This window comes from Vicugna pacos, unplaced genomic scaffold (genome assembly GCF_048564905.1).
Source record: "Vicugna pacos unplaced genomic scaffold, VicPac4 scaffold_16, whole genome shotgun sequence".
In the NCBI taxonomy this organism is placed as follows: domain Eukaryota; kingdom Metazoa; phylum Chordata; class Mammalia; order Artiodactyla; family Camelidae; genus Vicugna; species Vicugna pacos.
Genome location: NW_027328737.1, coordinates 2,476,345 through 2,493,863, shown reverse-complemented (window position 1 = coordinate 2,493,863; position 17,519 = coordinate 2,476,345). Strand labels below are relative to the sequence as shown.

The following is a 17,519-nucleotide window of genomic DNA, read 5'->3' as shown; positions in this document are numbered from 1 at the left end:
TGTTCACCAAACCATTAATGACGGTCACTTCTGGGAGTGGGATTTGCAAATCTCTGCACTTTTCCTTTAGGCAACATTTCAAGCGTTTATAATGTATCTATATTGCTTTACTAATTCTAAGGTATTAAAAGCATATGTTACTTGAGATTCATTCATATTTCATCTATAGAATAAAGTTTATTATTTTTATTTTAAAATATATGTTACAAGTACTATCAGCATTTATGAGAGTAAAATGATAAATTCTAAAGAATTAAGAATCAGATAAAGAACAAAACCTTTTGGTGATTCAGACACAGGCCAGCTAGTTGGCAGTAAATGGCAGGGTGGGACAGGTTTCTCTAGAAGGTTGTGTATGTTCTGAATCAGCATCCAATAGAGGCAAGGAAAAATTACAAGACATGTACGCTGAAAACTACAACAGCTTGTTGAGAGTAATTAAGAAAGAACTAGCCCTATTTTAAAATTTGAAGGAGCCAAAATGGCAGAGTAGACAGACTCACAGCTTGACCTCTCCCACAAATACTCAAAGAATTACATCAACAAAAACATTGAATTGCACAGAAACCTCCTGAACTCTGGTAGAGTGTCTCTTATTTTGAAATACAGGAAGATTCTCACAAAATATGGTAAGGAATAAAAAGAGAAAAGAAAAATTCAGTGCAGGACTGATCCTGCAGGGAAAGAGTAGCATAGGAATAAAGGCACCCTCACACTGGGACACAACCTCTCTAGCTGGGAGATCAGCTAGGAAAGAAGCAGAGCTTCCAAGGTTTGGAGGAGACAGTGGCAACTGCATGGCAGGCAGAACTGGGGAAAACTGACACAGAGGGTCCCTGTGATGACCAGCCCTAGACATGAGCTAGCAGGGATGAGCCAGAACAGGCTACTGGAGTCAGTGAAGAGCCCAGGTAGAGGGCTGGGTCACACTGCAGAGAGACAGCCTCAGGAAACTAGAGGGCAGTGTGAGCTCTGGCTGTGTGTGTGTGTGTGGAACAGAACAGACTGAAACTCTCATAAAAAAGCACCAATTTTGATATAATGGGGGAGGAATGAAACACAGCTGTGCCAAAGTCACTTACTCCACTTGGCTCCATTGCTGGTGTGTTCTCGTGAGAAGAGAAATGGGGCTTGGTGAGAGCCAACACTGCTGAACAAAGGCAGAGCTGAATGTTGACTCCATACCCTGTGCCATTGCAACTTCACAGGCGGGACTGAGATTTGTTTACAGCCCCAGACAGAGAGGGTGGATTTGCTGTATCTGGTTACTTTGTGGATCCACACCTCTGAGACTTACAGGTAGTGAGTGGAGTTCTTACTCAAGAAGGGTGGCCAGTGAGGGTATTTACAACAGGGTGGTGTATGGTTCCATATGTGAGTGCGGGATTGGGGTTTGAGCTGAACCTGTAGTGGACCACAAATTCATATGTGTGACTGCACACTTGCTAAGGCAGGTCCAAGGGACTGACACTGCTGGATCTGCACTGATGTTTCCTGGGGCTCAGAACCTGAGTGGCACCAGAGTAGGTGGCTGACATTCCCATAGCTAAGGCAGGGATAAAGCCAAAATCAACAAATAGTACTTTGTAAGTCTGCATAACAAGTGACAGGCAACACCACAGAGAGAACTCCCCAGTGAACATCTTCTGCCTATTTTTCTTCACAACTGAAGTGCTCCAACCCTGCCTACTACATGTAACAGCTCAGAAACGGGTCTAGAAGAAATACATAGAGCCAGAGAAATATAAGTAAAATAAAGAAGCCGAGGAACCACTTTCAATTAAAAGAACAAGACAAATCCCCTGAAAGAACAAGCAGTAAAATAGACTTTGATAGTCTACTAGACTTGAAAAAGGGAATGATCAAATCACTGAAAGAACTAAAAGAGACTATCAATAGAGACAGAAAACTTTAAAAAGAAAATTTAAACTATAAAGAAGAGCTAGTTAAAAATAGAAAATTCAAATAAAGGCAATCAAAAAAGACTAGATAATGCAGAGGAATGAATAAATGACTTAGGAGACAAGATAAAAGAAATAACCCAAAAAGAACAGCAGACAGAAAAGTCAATAAAAACCAATTAAAGCAAGATAATATAATGTGTGCCAGCCTATGCATAATGGTGAGTCCCAGAAGGAGAAGAAAGAGAAAGGGGGATTGAAAAGTTAGTTAAAGAAATCATGACTGAAAACTTTCCAAACCTTAAGAAGGAAAGAACTATCCAAGTACAGGAGGCACAGAGGGTCCCAAACAAGGAGAAACCAAACAGATCTACACCAAGACATATTATAGTTAAAATGGCTAAAGTTAAATAAAATATTCTAAAGGCAGTGAGAGAAAAACAAAGTGTTTGTTACAAGGGAGTCCCATAAGCATTCAGCAGATTTCACTACCTAAAAACTTCTGGCCAGAAGGGAGTGGCAAGATATATTCAAAGTACTGAATAAGAAAAGGCTGCAAACTAGGATATTCTATCTAGAAAGACTATCCTTTAGAACAGAAAGAGAGAAAGAATTTTACAGACAAGCAAAAACTAAATGAATTCAGCAGTACTAAATCTATGCTAAAAAAAATTTGAAAGTTCTAATCTAAATAAAAAATAAACAGGAAGCTATAGAAATTAAGAAACCATAATTGGAAATGCGATAAATACAGTGAATTGCAAGGGAAAACATGAGGATATAAATAAGTCAGTAAGTCAATAAAGAAAACAAGAAAGCAAACAAGAAAGAGAGAATAGCAAAATCATGAAAGGTGGAAGAGGAGAGCAAGAGAATATATATTTTTTCTCTCTTTTTTCTTTTTTCTCTTTGTCTTCTTTCTTTTTAGGATGCACTTGAGCCCACATGACTATCAACTAAAATCAAACAGATGAAGTAAGGGGTTACCATATTTGAATGACAAGATAACCACAAATCAGAAGTATATATTAGAGTCATAAAACCCAAAAAGAAACCAAGCTAATAGAAAAGGAATTTATCAAACCACAAAAAAAAAAATAATTAAAAGAAAGAAACAAATAATTACCAAAATCAACTGGAAAACAAATTTCAAAATGGCAATAAACCCTCATCTATAAAATAACTACTATAAATGTCAATGGACTAAATGTTCCAATCAAAAGAAAAAGAGTGAAGGAGGAGGAAAGATGGTGGAGTAAAAAAGATGCTCGAGAGCTCACCCTCTCCCACAAATTCACCAAGAGTGACATCCACAGACACACCCACCACCCAGAATACCTGCTGAACTTTGAGAGAATATTGGCTTCTTCAAAAGATAAAATTTTCCACAAATCTGGTGGGAGAACAGGAGAAAAGAAGAAAAAGGAAAATAGTTCTGGAGCATTCCAATGGGGAGGCAGCTGCAAAGTAGGAATAACATTAATACACTGGGTCTCCCCAACTCCAATGGCCAGTTCAGCAGGATGGAGATGGAACCTCAGAGGCTCAGATCTGTATAGAATAGACTTTGACTGACAGAACTAAGTTAATTGGGCACAAAGGGTCCCAACGATCCCCAGCCCTTGACGCGAACCAGCAGGGGTGGGATGGGACAGGCTGTCTGATTTGAGCAGAGGACTCGGGCTGACTCTACAGAGGAAACCTTGGGGGACTGCAATGTTCTGTGTGCCATGGCTGGGAGAGTATACAGAACAGCCTGGGTACCCCATAAAATACAAAAAAAAAAAAGGCAGAAAACACTGCTGGTGTGCCCTGGGGGGAAGGGGAGCCATAGCCTTTGTGTCTGCAGACCCACAGTGCCATTATTGGAGACTTCTTGGGAGAAGAGAGTCAAGGTTCAGCCATAGCCACCATATTTTCTGGTGCATGGTTCCCAGGTAGAGGAGGGTTCAAAACCCGTATCCCTATCTAGGGGCTCCACAACCTCATAGGTGGGACTGAGATTTGTTTACAGTCCCAAGAAGAAGGGACCATTACACACCGATGCCTCTCTGAGTTGGCTCTTCTAAGACAAATGCACAAGAAGAAGTGTTCTAGAACAGAGCAGGGGTGAGGGCTAGTGCAGCTGTTTCCTCTGAGTCCACCTACAAAGCATGGACCTAATGCGGCAGGGGAGCTACCTGCCAACTACCTTGCACAAGTGTGGTCCTGGGACCAGGCATCTGGTGGGGGGTGCAGACCACCCATTTACTGATGCTGGGACACAGACCAGGGGCACGACTAGACGGCCTCTGGAACCAGCAAGTGGAGTTTTCACAGCTGGATATGGGCAGGAGTGTGACAACCACAGGAAAAAAGGAGCTCCTGCTCAATATCCAGGGCAGATTCAGGCCACCAGAACACCAGCCACACCACCAACATAGGGGATAACAGGTAAAAGGCGTGGAAGGAAGACTTGGCAACCACCCATAGTTAAAAATAACCTTATGACAAAATTATTAAGAGTGTATATTCTTGGAGAAAGGCCAAGATAGTGGAGTATAAGGATGCTTGTATCTTATACTCTTCAATAAATTCACCAAGACTGACATTCACAGACACACCCATCCACTCAGGACATCTGCTGAACTTTGATAAAACATTGCCATATTCAAAAGACAAAATGTGCCACCAATCTGGTAGGAGAAAAGGAAAAAAGAAGGAAGAAAATGTAAAATGGCTTGGGGTTGGTCCTTTGAAGAGGGAGCAGCAAAGGAGGGATAGTGCTGGTTGACTGGGTCTCCCTCTTTCCAACAGAGAGGTCAGCAGGATGGACAGGGAACCTCTGAGGCTCAGATGTGTACAGAACCACCCTTGACTGACAGAATTAAGTTAAATGGGCACAAAGTGTGTCAACAACCCCCAAACCTAGAAGTGAATCAGGGATGGGAAGGGACAGGCTGCTGGATCCAGGCAGACTCTGGTTGACTGTACATAGGTAACCCTGGGGGACTGCAGTGTGCTGTGGACAACTGCTTGGATTGTATACAGATCAGAACAGCCTGGGCCTCAAATAAAATAAGAAACAAATAAAGCAAAGCAATATTGCTAGCTTGCCTGGGGGAAGGGGTGTTTCGTCCTTTGTTTCTACTGACTCATGGCAACATAACTGGTGTTTTCTCAGAATAAGAGAGATGAGGCTCAGCCACAGCCATCATACCCACCCAGGCAGACATGGGGTTGAAACCTGAATATGTACCTGGCAGTTCTGCAACCTCATAGGTGGGACTGAGACTTGTTTACATCCCCAGACATATAGGACGTTTCTGTCCTGGTGTCTCTACGAACTCACACCTCTAAGACAAATGAACAAGGAGCAACGTTCTGGCAAAGAGCAGGGACTAGGGCTGGTGTGGCCATTTGCCTCAAGCCCACCCACAGAGTGTGAAACAGATGTGGAGTGGGGAGTAGCACTGAATAGGGGAGCAACCAACCCAACTACTGTGGAGGACTGCTGCACCTGGACACGGCATTGAGAAGGGGCACAACCTGCCCACCTACCATGCAGGAGTGCAGCACCAAGATGCAGCACTGGGAGGAGAAGTGACATGTCTACCTACAGGCACTGGGAGCAGCACAGACCAAGGGTGTGACCAGAGGGTCTCTGGAAACAACGAGCTGAGTTCATGAAGCAAGGCAAGGGCAGGAGCTTTGACAACAACAAAACAAAGAGGAGTCCCCATTCAATAGCCAGGGTAGGCTCTGGTTAACAGGTTAATGGCCACATCATTAACCAAAGGGATAACAGACAAAAGGCACAGAAGTAAGACTTGGTAACCACACATATTTAAGAAGGACCTCTTGATAAAATTACTAAGGGCACACAATCTCCACGGGAACATACTCTTTTCCTTTTCTGTTCCATTTTCTTTTACTTTTTAAATGTTACTTCTTAAATAATTTTTATATTTCTATTTTTAATCCCTTTTAAAATTTTCTTTTAAAATACTTTTATTATTATCTTACAATTTGTCCAATTTCAGTTTTATCCTTGTTTTGTTCTTCTGTTGTGATTATACTCTGTTCTCAAATATTTTTTCTTCCTTTAATATTTTAAAAATTCATCCCAACTCAATTGTTATCTTGTTTCAATATGTTCTTCTGTTATTGATTATACTGCTTTTAAAACTAATTTCTTTGTGCTTAGTTTTATTTCTGCATCCACTTTATATAAATAAATAAACTCTTAAAAGACCACAGTAGATAATTGATACTCCATAAGCCATAGTGCCAGAGAGATATAAGCAAGATAAAAAAGCAGAGCAACCTGTCTCAATTAAAAGAACAAGATAAACCCCCTGAAAGAACAATCAATGAAATAGACATTGATAGTCTACTAGATGATTTCAAAAAAGGAGTGATCAAAGTACTGAAGAAACTAAAAGAGATTGTGTATAGAGACAGAGAATATGTCAAATAACGAAATTGAAACTCTAAAGAGGAGCCAGTGAAAATTGGAAAACTCATTTGCTGAGAGGAGAGTTGAGGTAAAGGCTGTAAAATGTAGGCTGGATAATTGAGAGGAATGAATATGTGACTTAGAAGACAAGACAACAAAACAGCTGAAAGACAACAAATAAAAACCAATGAAAGCAATATAAGGGACCTATGGAATAACATAAAGCATGCCAACCTACTCATATTGGGGGTCCCAGAAGGAGAAGAAAGAACAAAGGAGATTGAAGAGATATTTGAAGAAATCATGACTGAAAACTTCCCAAACCTAAAGAAGGAATCAGATATCCAAGTACAGGAAACACAGAGCGTCCCAAACAAGGAGGACCCAAACAGACCCACACCAAGACATATTACAATCAGGATGACCAGGGTTGAGAATGGGAAATGATTCTAAAGGGAGAAAGAGAAAAACAAAGAATGAGATACAAGGGAACCCCCATAAGATTTTCAGCTGATTTCTCTACAAAAACAGTACAGGCCAGAAGGGAGAAGCAAGGTGTATTCAAAGTCCTGAATGAAAAAATGATGCAGCCTAGGATACTTTATCCAGCAAGGGTATCCTTTAGAATAGAAGGAGAGATAAAGAACTTCACAGAGAAACAAAAACTAAAAGAAGTTAGCAACACTAAACCTTTGCTAAAGGAAATATTGAAAGACCTACTCTAAATAGAAAAGAAGCAGGATGCTACAAAAAGGAGAAAACCATAATTGGAAAGGTGATTGCTACAATGAATTACAACAGAATAAACATGAAATCATAAAAGACGGCATCTAAATCATTAAGGGTGGGAGAGGCGAGCAAGAAAATATGCAGGTTTCTCTCTCTTTCTCTCTGTCTCTCTCTCTTTTTGTTCTTGGTAGGATGGGTTTGAGCTTATATTATTATCTGTTTAAAACAAACAGATATAGTAATGGGTTAATATATGTACAAAGTAGGGTAGCCACAAGCCAAAAAGTTACAATAGAGTCACAAAACTAAAAAGACACCAAGATAATACAAAGGAAAATTATCAAACCACAAAAAGAAAAAGTAAGGAACAAAGAGGAAATACAAAATGAACTGCAAAACAAAGTTCAAATTGTGATAAACACATTTCTATTAATAATTACTATAAATGTCAACGGACTAAATGCTTTAATCAAAGGACATAGAGTGCAGAGTGGATAATAAAGCAAGTATCTACAATACGCTGTATACAAGTGACCCACGTTAGGGAGAAGGACACACATAGATTGAAAGTGAGAGGATTGAAAAAGATATTCCACACAAATGGAAATCACAAGAAAGCAGGAATATCAACAGTGATTTCAAATAAAATAGACTTTAAAACAAAGATTATAAAGAAAGATTAAGAAGGACATTTTATAATGATTAAAGGAGTCATAGATGAAGATATTACACTCATTAACATATATGAACACAACATAGGAGCACCTAAATATATAACAGACAAAAAGAGAATACTAACAGATAAAAAGGGAAAATTTGATCCGAATACAATCACGGTAGAAGACTTTAACAATCCATTAACATCACTGGACAGATCTTCCATACATAAAATTAATAAGACAACATAGAAATTAAATGATACAATAGAACAATTTGTTTTGGGTAATATTTTCAGAACTTTATATTTCCCTAAAATAGAACATACATTCTTCTCAAGTGCACATACCACATTTTCTAGAATAGATCATATACTTTGGCACAAAAGAAGCATTAACAATTTGAAGAAGATAGAAAATATTTGAAGCAACTTTTTCTGACCACAATAACATGAAACTAGAAATTAACTACAGAAAAATAAAGGAGAAATAAATGACAGTATGGAGGTTAAACAACATACTACTTTAAATAAAATGGGTGGATGATGAAATCAAAGAAGCAATAAAAAACACATTGAGACAAATGATGATGAAAACACAACCACACAGAACCTATGGGATCCAGAAAAGGCAGTGCTTAGAGGGAAGTTTATAGCGAGAGAATCAGGTCTACCTCAAAAACGAGGAACAACTGCAATAAACAATCAAACTTACCACCTAAAAGAATTAGAAAAAGAAGAGCAAAAATAACAAAAGTAAGCAGAAGGAAGGAAATAATAAAGATCAGGGAGGAAAAAAATAAAATAGAGATATAAGGAACATTTGAAAAAATCAAGCCAAGAGATGGTTTCTTGAAAGAGTAAACACAATTGACAAAATTATGTTCTATGCTGGAAATTGACACAACAATGCAAACTGACTATAACTCAATAAAATAAAAATTAAAAAATAAATATATTAACAAAAGAAAAAAGAAAAGGTAGTTTCTACTCACCAGACTGGATGAGGGGACTGCAACCTATGCGGGGTCACACCCCATGGGAAAGCCTGGGGTCAGGATCGGAGGAGCAGGGTGCTGTGGACATGATCTGTCACAGGGTTTCTGCAGGAGGGGAGTGTGAGGCATGTGAGCAGGCTGAGGACTGGCCATTTGAGTAAGTTCATGGGCTCTGGAGTGGAGGGGCTCCCCCAAGTGTCTGGACTTGACTCTGGGTGAGTTGGGCAGGTGGACAGTGGCTCAGTGTGAGTCCAAGTCCAGTGGAGGAGGTAGTGATTTAGATCTAGAAGGACTCCTTCTGGGGTGGGAGGGCCCAAAAGGCAGGCAGGAGGCCAAGTCCAGGTGACTGAGAACAGGGTGTGTCCTGCATAGGGCTGCAGGGCAGATGAAAGAATCCAGTCTACAGAAGGTGGAAACACGGTCCATACAAGGGCTCAGCTCAGATGTCACCTCCTCAGAGGAGCCTTCTCTGCCTGCACAGTCTACAGGGACAGCCTCCTCCACGCACATCTCCCCAGCAGACACCTGCTCCATTTCCTGCATAGCACTCAGGAACCGGGCCCCTGCTCCGTACCCAGCCATGGTTCCGCTGCCCTGAGGAAAAGCTCTCACAGGAGCCATAAAGCCCTGCACGACCTGGGCCCCACCTCTCTGTCTCCTCTGGCACCACTGTCTCCACCTGGCCCTCTTCTCCTCCACTCCTGCACTCCTGACTTCCCCCAGCCCTGTGTGGTCTCCAGAGCACATGTCCCTCCTAACATGCTGTGTGTGCTCACTGTGTCTAATCCACTGCATGCCTCCCACCCAGGTCAGTATCCAGCACAAAGTAGGGCTCAGTAAGTAGAGAATGAATGACTCTTACCATGACTGCTGGGAAGACTTTTGTCTGTGGCCTACAGTGATCACACACCCGTCACACAATCTCTGAGGTCCTACTGTGTGTTGGGTGGGTTCCAGATACTGGGCACAGCAGGTAGTGAAGCAGTCAGTTTTCCATCCTCATGCAGCAGACAGCCTGGTGGGGGACACAGAGAAAATTAAGTAAAATATACACAATGTCCGGAGGTGATATGTTCCATGGAGAAAAATAAGGTCAGGGAGGACATTTGAGCAGATTCCTGGAGGTGTTTAAGAAGCAGGCGGAGAGAGATCCTGGCTGGAAGAGCAGCCATCGCAAAGGCCCTAAGGGCAAAGTGGGATGTATGTGGAGGGTCTTAGTTATCCGTGTGAGTTCTTAGTCCTGCCTTGAGTATGTATGTTGCTTTTATTTGTAAACCTTGATTTCAGCTTTATAGCAAATTAACCTGCATCATCAATTTGCATAATTTAGCCAACTCTGTTTCAGGTGTTGTGGGCACAATGGCAGGCTAATTACTTGGGTTGGTAAAGAAATACCAGCGTCTGAGAAGGGTTTAGGAAAGTTCAATAGGGACAATGCTATAGACAACATCAGGCCACACAGGCAAGAGGTGCCTACACGAGCGCCAAGGTTGAGTGTGTGGGGTCTGTTATTGGGGGGGTGCTGTGCACACAAGGAGGAGGGGGCTGCATGATCAATTCATGCACAGGTACCTGGTTGGTTATGAGATCTGACAGGGGCTTCTCTGAACAAAAGGCTTTACCACTTTAATAAGGGAAGGATGTGAGGCCTCTCTTCCTGGGGCAATGAGGTTTCATAGGGTAAACACACAGCAAGAGAAGATGCTTTATAGCTTGTGGAAATGCAGGTGTGCAAAGGGTCCTGCAGTGGGGAGTGGGAGGTAAGGGGCCACTGGGCTGTAGGCACACAGAGAGCCCAGGGGTGAGGGTGTATGACTCTGAAGAGTGCCTGCTGGCTTCACACCAGGGACTTTATGTGGAAAGAGGAGAATCTAGGTTATCGGCACGTGTCTACTCAGTGACCTCCCTAAGCCTAACTCTGTCAGGCACCAGGTGGCTGTGAAATGAACATGAAGGTCCCCACCCTGAGGACCCCAATGAATGAACATCTTGATATCCTCAAGCCCCTTCCCCTGCGCCACCGCCCCACCTCATCTGGGTCTCAGGCTTTGACCCTGACATCAGTGGCATCTTCATCCCTACATCCAGCTCCTCTGGACGTCTCTGTGATGAGCTGTTCCATGTCAGCAAGCCCCAAACTGAGCTCTGCCTTTTCCCCATGATTGCTTCCTCCCTGTGAAGCCCCTCGTGAAGGAGCCACCACTAGCAGGATCCTACAGCTCTGGGCTCTGCCTTCCCCACCCCTCCGATGACTCCCAGCCCATGATCCCCTCTGGAGGTCCCTATTATCCTCTCCCTCCCACTTCAGTCTTGGGCTGCACACCAAATCCCTCTTCAAAATCTCCCACAAGACAGGTCCAGGTCCACTTGGGGACACTGAGGTGACACAGGCGGGTGTACCTCGGAATGAAGAGCAGGATACTGAAGCAGAGGAGAGAAAAGGGCTCCCAATCCACCAGAACACATGCTAAAGTGATGGCAAGACACCCATAAAGGGTGAGGCGGGCATCAAACTGCAGCCCCGCCCTCTGCTCCCCCAGGGTGCCCTGTGTTTCCTGCTTTGGCCTAGGGGACTCCCCCGCTCACTCTCTGTTAGAGGGGTGCCATTTCATTCATTCACACCCTCATTAACCATGTACATGGGTCCTGCTCAGTGTCAGGCCTCAGCTAGATGACAGCTCATCCTTGGGGACACAGCTCAGATCTCACCTCCTCCATGAAGCAGTTCTGGATTCCCACACCCCCTGAAGCTCCTCTGGCCTCAATTGAGACCACTAGGGCTGTGACCACACTCTGATTACATCCCAAGTCTGTGATCTCTGTGAAAGCCCTGGGCCCAATGTAGAAAGAGACTCAGAAAAATGGGGCCAAAACGGGCTAAGAGAAATGTTACTATTCTCTATTACAGAGAATGGCACTGAGCAGAGGGAGGGCAGTGTCCAACCAAAGCCACAGAGGAGGGTCTCAGTGAGCCCTCCCATGGCCCTGTTACTAGTTCTCTGTTACAGATGAGGACACTGAGCCACAGAGAGGGAGCAGAGCACTGCTATAGCCTTGGCCCCACGGCCTGTGTCCTTTATGACTAGCTCCATGCTGCCAGCAGGGATGTAGGCCTGGAATGGACGTTGAAAGCAGCCTGACCCCCAGGCCCCCTTCATACACAATGTCAGTCTCAGGAAACACCCCTCAAGACCTACCTTATACCCCTGGGATTGGGACCTGATTGCTGTTCCTGGAAGCTGGCTGGGCTTCCCTGTGAATTGCCCCAGGAGATGCTTGGGACAGCCACAGGGCCCCTGAGGCTTCCTGTCCCCAGCTGAGCATCTCTGGTCCCCTTGACTGTCCCTGGCCCAGGCCTGATTACTCGGGGTTTTGGCCGGGTAGCCAGCTGTGGAGATGAGGAAATGGGGGCAACATGCAGGTACATGCAGAGGTTCAGTTATTCACTCAACAATCATTGATTCAGGCTTTGCAGTGTGGCTGGCCTGGGCCCAGGCCTGGGTGTCCAGTAGTGAATACAGTCAACCCCTTGAGCCTTCTGGGAAAGCAGTCCTCAGAGAAACGGGCCCTCAGTGCACCCATCCTGCTCCCCATGAACAATCACACTGAGATGAGGCTGCGGCCATGGGTCCCAGTGGAGGATGAAGGGAGGAGGAAAACCCAGAGTGGGCACTGACCATGAGCCTGGACACTGGAACCAGATGACCTGGGCTCTGTAATCTGGGGTGGTCACCTCAGCTGTTCTCTCTGTGCCTCAGTTACTTCTGCAGAAATGGGTGGTAATGCCTGTCCCTGCCCCACAGATTTTTGTGAGGAGTCAGTGAGCTTCTCTTAGGCGTGTAGGGCAGTTCCTGGCTATGGGTCAGGATCCTGCTCACCTCACAAGAGTCTGTCCCACTTTAAAGATGATAAAACCAAAGCTAAGGGGGTTATGAGACCAGCCTGGGCTAGCCCCCTTCTCATGGTCTGCTGTCCAGGTCTCCTGCTTTTACATCATACCTCTGCCCCCATATCCACCCAGCAAAGTAGGTGCTGAGAATCTGAGCAAATCAGAGTATGAATGGAGGCACACCCTCTCCCCATCTTGGGCTCTTGGGGTGGTGGGCAGGTTGGGGATATCGGGCTCCTCCAAAATGTCCAGGAGGCCCAGCATGTCGGTCACCTCATTTCCACTCAACACGGAGTAGGTGTGTGTCCAAGGGCCAGAGGGCGCTGGAGTAACCCAGGGTGGGTGGATGCTAGGTAGGTGTGGGAGGCACAGATTGGCCCCTAGAAGACAGTGTCTAGGCAGCCAAGGTGCGATGAATGAGGGTCCCCAAAAGGGGCAGAGGACAGAGTCCAGCCTGGACACCACCCCCTGCTGGACCCTGATCTGGGGTGAGAATTGGGACAAGCCAGGGCCCTGCTGGGACTCTACATCCAGCAAAGAGGTGAGGAAAAGTTAAGGAGACCGTGCTCCCTGTGTGAGGGTGCTGCTTCCAGGATCCTGGAGGTTCCTTAGACCCTTGTGAAGTGGCTGCTGTTTCCAGCCCCATGTGGGCAGAAGAACTGAGGCAGGGAGGACAGAGTGACTCAGGACAGAGCTAGGATTCATCCAAGAGTGTGTGCTGAGCCTCTTGCTAAGAGCAGCCTCTGGGCATCATGGACTCAGGAAGTGTCTTGTCGTCCCTCTTAAGGCTCCTTGCATGTTAGGCAGGAAAGGTCCCAGTGCCCATACCTGGGCCTCTCTGGGTGATTCTGACATGTGGGATCATGATGGTCCTGGGAAAGGAGAGAGAATGTGGGCTGGGCGTCAGGTCTGCATCAGACCCTAATGATGCGCCTAATGTTGTGTGACCTGGAAACTCCCTGACCTCTCTGTGCCTGGCTTTCCAGCCCTGACTCAGAGGACTGCTGTGCTTGGCACACAGTAGGACCTCAATCAAAGGAAAAAGCCAGCCCTTCCCCAGGAACCTCTCCTCTTACATTCCCAAAGCTAAGCCCATGTTCCACACATCACCAGAGCTGAAACTTGACACACAGGGCAAGTGAAATCCAGCAACTCCTCCCTCCTGCCTGAGGCCCTTCGCTCCTCAGTGACAGTGGCTCAGAGCAGGTCTCTGCATCCCAGAATTCTGAACTGAGCCTTGTGACCTGGAGGATTCCCTGTTCCACACAACTTTGTTTCCAGGTCCTTCCAACAAGACACAAGAGCACCTGGTCTGTGTCTTAGCTGCAAGGTCCTCCCTTTGCAAATTGCCCCATCACATCCGGGCTAGTTGATGTGAGTTCCAGAGCACATGACCATCCAAATGATGACTTCAGGGAAACATCCCTGCCCACACTGCACTCTTCAGAGCCCACCTTCTAAAATAAGGGGTAGTGACCCACGGTTGTGCACACTTTTATCAGAACACAGCCCTCACCCAACCAACATTGGAAACACGTGAGAAGCAGAGATTCCCAAGTGCCTGGACCCCTGTCATCCAGAAAGCAGAGGGTAGGGTAACAGACAGAAGGGGAGAAAGTACTTTCAAACTATATATCTGATAAGGGGTTAACACTAAAAACATATAAAGAACTCTTACAATTCAACAGCAAAAAAAAAAAAGCAATGTGATTTAAAAAGTGGGCAGAGGAACTGAATAGACATTTTTCCAAAGAAGGCACACAGATGTCTAACAGGGACATGAAAAGGTGCTCAACATCACTCACCATCAGGGAAATGCAAATCAAAACCACAATGAGATGAGATACCCCCTCTCACCTGTCAGGGTGGGTGTCATCAAAATATAAGAGACAACATGTGATGGTGGTGGTGTGAAGAAAAGGGAAACTTGTGCAATGTTGGTGGGAATGTAAATTGGTGCCATCACTCGGGAAAAGAGTATGAAGGCTCCCCCAAAATTTAAAATTAGAACTTCCATATGATCCAGCAAGTCCACTGCAGGGAATATATCCAAAGGAAATGAAATCACTATGTCAATGAGACAACTGCACCCTCATGTTCACTGTATCATTATTTACAATAACCAAGACATGTAAACAACCTAAGTGTCCATCAGCAGATGAATGGGTACAGAAAATGTGATGCATATATATGTATATAAAATGGAATCTTATTCAGACATTATAAAAGTGAAATCCTGCCATTTGTGACAACTTGGGAGGACCTTCAGGGTATTATGCTAAGTGAAATAAATAAGACAGAAAGACAAATACCTATGATCTCATTTATATGTGGAATCTACAAAATAAACCGAAACACATAGAAACAGATATCAGGTTGGTGGTTGCCAGAGGTGAGTCAGGGGATGATTGAAATTCGGAAAGATAATCAAAATGTACAAACTTCCAGTTAGAAGATAAACAAGTCCTGGGGACATAATGTACTGCAAGGTGACTGTAGTTAACAGCACTGCATTGTGCATTTGATAGTTAAGAGAGTACCTCTTAAAATTTCTCATCACAAGGAAAATAGTGTGTGACTATGGGTGATGACAGACGTCAGGTAAACTTAATGCACTGATCATTTCACAATATGCACATGTAAAAAGTCATTATGCTGCACACCTAAAGCCAACAAAGTTATGTGAAAATTGTATCTCAGGAATACTTATGTCAGGAAGCGGGGGTGCGAGACTGGACTACCTACTGCAGGAGCTGTCTTTGCCCTCCAACAGCAGAGGGTGGTAGTTGTGACAGGGACTGTAGGTCCCTCAAAGCCTAGAATGTTTACTGTCTGGACCTTCACAGGGAGAGAGTGCAGACCCTGCCCTGGAAGACAGTGGTCATGGCAGCAACAACGGCCTGCCTGTATGCAGGCTCAGCCCAGACAGCTCCTGTGCTCTGCTGTCACCGCATTTACTTCCCTCCACACCCTCAGAGGGAGAGGCTTCAAAGTTCTCATTTTACACATGAGAAAACTGAGGCTCATTTGCTTTGAATTATTGACAAAGTGGTGGGGGAAGCTTTGAACTCCAGTGTTCTGACTTCAGAGCCACATCTCAGTCCTGATTTTTAGAAGGTGGAGGTCCAGGCACTGGGGACCCTCCACCTTCCTCACTTGTAGTCGTACTCCAGGGCTGCCACCCCCAAGGCGTCTGGGTGAACACAGTTAATCCGCTTACTCTGCACCAGCTGAGCCCTTGGCTGCCAGTCTGTTGTCACTGCCTGAAACCAGCTGAGGTTTTGCAAGTGAAACATCACCCCCTGCCAGCCCACCTGCCCTGCCATGTGGGGCAGACCCCTCCTAGCCTGGACATTCTAAACCCTTAGCTCACACATTTGCACAACTGCATCAAAAGGGCCCTACTCCCTGAGTGGAGATATCGACAAGGGGAAGGGAGGGGAGTTTGGGGTGGCCGCTTACTGTGAAGGTGACACATGAAAGGGACATGTTCATGTCCATAATGACACTCAATTTGAAGCTAAGAACATGGTCACAGCGAGGGGTAAAAGCTGAGTGGCTACAAGGCTGCCTAGAAAGGGGCTTGACTATTGAATTGTAAATGTGTAATTTAATTTAAAAATTAGCCCCCTGGGTGATAAGAATTTGCCCCTAAGGCCAGAATTGGCGAACTGACCCCTGGGAACCCCTCAATTCCAGGATGTAATCATCTGAGCAAGGAGGGGGCTTAAATTGGAGTGTTGTCCTCTCAGTCATGGTGCACCTGCCCACGTGTGCACCCATGATCTGCAGTGCTCACACATCAAGGAGGTCCAGGTCATAAGGAAGGGATGACAGACTGTGAGGTCACACGTGTGCCCCTGCAGGGGTGAATGTTGTATAGAGAAGAGACCCCACTCTCACCTCCAGGAGGGGTGCTGGAGGAAGCAGGACTCCTGAGCCCCTAGGCTTAGCAAGCATCCTGGCTGAGGGTGGGGAGGCTGTCCACTCTGAAGTCATAGGTCAGAAGGTAGATTGGGGTCCCACCCCCACATCTCACCAGTGAGACCGTCTAGTCTGTTTTCTCTGTAAACTGGAACCCAGTCACCCTCACCCTCAGAACTGGGGGCAGCCTGTGTAAATTACAACACAAAGCCCTGGGATGTTTCAGGTGCCTGGGGGTGTCCAGCCCCCCTAGGCCCGGCAGGTGGGAGAGGAGAGGTGTGGGTTAACAGGTGTGGCAGCAGAGCTGAGACTTGGCTGAGTGCATGCACTCTAATATCCAGGAACTGGGAGCTACCAGTAGCAAATCTGTTCACTGAGGCCATGTGTACTCTCCCTTGTCATTTACAATCCCCTGTTTGAACAGAGGCCTCTGGACTCTATTAGCCACATTGTTGCCTGTCACCTCACTGTTGCAGTTCCAGGGTCTCCATTTAGCCAGCTTGAAGGAATAGTCAAACTTTTTCTTAAAACCAGTGACAGAAAACCAAAGTGGCTTAATGAAGCAAACAGGGCAGGAGAGAATGACTTACCTAACTGAGACGTCCACAGGGAGATAGCTTCAGGCAGGTCTGTACCTGGTGCTCAGTGACATCAACAGAAGTCATCCTTCCCCACCTCTGGGCTCTGCCACTGGTGTCATCTTCACATGGCTCTGCCTTTATGAAAGCAAGATGGTCACCAACTGCCACAGGCTGATATCACCACCCCTCAACTCCCAACTGAAATAGAACTTCTCTGCTCCCAGGATTCCAGCAACTAGGCCTGACCTCCGTGGAGCCTGATTGGGCTGGTGCCCAGCCCTGAGCCAATCACAGTGTCCAGGGAGGATGGAAAATGCTGATCGGCCAGATCAAGGCCATGTGACCATCCTCTCCAGGAAACCTGTGAGCTGTTCACCTGTTTCCAGCTTGGGAGAGTGTGATGT

The 17,519-nt window shown here is 45.4% G+C and overlaps 1 long non-coding RNA gene across 1 annotated transcript in view; it reads right to left on the bottom strand.

The window, feature by feature from the left end:
- LOC140692722 (uncharacterized) overlaps window positions 1-17,519 on the bottom strand; it is a 53,709-nt gene that overhangs the window by 11,222 nt on the left and 24,968 nt on the right. The window contains exons 13-15 of the long non-coding RNA XR_012068288.1: window positions 17,125-17,250; window positions 9,584-9,736; window positions 8,719-8,826 (exon numbers count right to left, since the gene is read on the bottom strand). This is a non-coding gene — a long non-coding RNA (uncharacterized lncRNA). The remainder of the gene's footprint in view (window positions 1-8,718; window positions 8,827-9,583; window positions 9,737-17,124; window positions 17,251-17,519) is intronic.